The following is a 2,056-nucleotide window of genomic DNA, read 5'->3' as shown; positions in this document are numbered from 1 at the left end:
GGACCTAGTCAATTTGATTTTGTCTTTTGAGACTTTCAGGAAGAAGTCTCAGAGAGCCATTAAGCTTTGCTTGGGAGGTGCCATGGCCTTGTGGAATGAGACCATGTTTTAGAGTCAGTCATTTCGGGTTTTGTCCTGGCTCTGACTCATGCCATGTGACCTGAGAGAGAATGGCTTCACCTCAAGAGGACTTGATTTCCTCAACTATCAAATTGGTATAATAGTATAAACCCTGCAGGGATTGCTGTGAGGAACTGTACACACACACACACACACACACACACACACACACACACCATTCACAACGTGCCAAGCACATTGTAATGTTTGCACTTTGCAAATATTACCTACTTTAATACTCGTTATAACTTATGGAGGGGGAAATATTACTACTATCCCCGTTTTACATATAGGAAAACAGGCTCAGGGTAGTTGAGTAACTTAGCCAATGTCACACAGCTAATAAGTGGCAGACCTGAGTTACAAGTTTAAGCAGTCTGGTTTTGGAGTCTGTGTTCTTTACTGTTAGTATGCTGCCTCAAATGGTAACAATTTTTCAATCTACTTTTATTTATTTATTTATTTTTATTTTTTTATTTTTTAATATATGAAATTTACTGTCAAATTGGTTTCCATACAACACCCAGTGCTCATCCCAAAAGGTGCCCTCCTCAATACCCATCACCCACCCTGTCCTCCCTCCCACCCCCCATCAACCCTCAGTTTGTTCTCAGGTTTTAACAGTCTCTTATGCTTTGGCTCTCTCCCACTCTAACCTCTTTTTTTTTTTTTTCCTTCCCCTCCCCCATGGGTTTCTGTTACATTTCTCAGGATCCACATAAGAGTGAAACCATATGGTATCTGTCTTTCTCTGTATGGCTTATTTCACTTAGCATCACACTCTCCAGTTCCATCCACGTTGCTACAAAAGGCCATATTTCATTTTTTCTCATTGCCACGTAGTACTCCATTGTGTATATAAACCACAATTTCTTTATCCATTCATCAGTTGATGGACATTTAGGCTCTTTCCATAATTTGGCTATTGTTGAGAGTGCCGCTATAAACATTGGGGTACAAGTGCCCCTATGCATCAGTACTCCTGTATCCCTTGGATAAATTCCTAGCAGTGCTATTGCTGGGTCATAGGGTAGGTCTATTTTTAATTTTCTGAGGAACCTCCATACTGCTTTCCAGAGTGGCTGCACCAATTTGCATTCCCAGCAACAGTGCAAGAGGGTTCCCGTTTCTCCACATCCTCTCCAGCATCTATAGTCTCCTGATTTGTTCATTTTGGCCACTCTGACTGGCGTGAGGTGATATCTGAGTGTGGTTTTGATTTGTATTTCCCTGATGAGGAGCGACGTTGAACATCTTTTCATGTGCCTGTTGGCCATCTGGATGTCTTCTTTAGAGAAGTGTCTATTCATGTTTTCTGCCCATTTCTTCAATCTACTTTTAAAATGTTTAATACAATGACTATAAGTTACCAGATGTGTGTGTACATGTTGCTTCTGTAGGAAGTTATATTACTTGCAAATAGGAAATCAACTGAGCTTTCCTTATCAGGCCTTTAATGAAAATAAAATAGAGCTACCACATTTAAAATAGGTTACTTAGTATTATTTGAAAAGTTCTACATTTCTTCAGACTGCTGCCTAAATTCAATATATTTGTCTTTGAAATTGGGAATGGCTAACTTCGTTGAGGAGTAAATTGAGGAAGCTCTTCTCCACTTAGTACCCTGCACTTATACTGACATTCTGAAAGACACAGCACCTCAGTACAAAGTTTTTTTCTGAAATTCACTCATAGAACTATCCCCCCTCCCCCCAAACAGACATCACAATAATAAGTAATCATTGAGTTTCTACAATGAGTTAATAATCTCCAAAAGCAGTGATTCTAAGTGTGGGAAATCCTAGATCAGAGTTAAATATTTATTTTTAAACTTGAGGACTTGGCTGAGCCTTTAACACAGTAATGTGCTTGTGAGTCTTTCTGAGAGATAGGGCATGTTGTGGTTTTCAACGGTTGGCTATGGGATATATGGTAG

This window comes from Panthera uncia, chromosome B1, assembly GCF_023721935.1.
Source record: "Panthera uncia isolate 11264 chromosome B1, Puncia_PCG_1.0, whole genome shotgun sequence".
NCBI lineage: Eukaryota > Metazoa > Chordata > Mammalia > Carnivora > Felidae > Panthera > Panthera uncia.
This window is presented reverse-complemented; position numbering follows the sequence as displayed.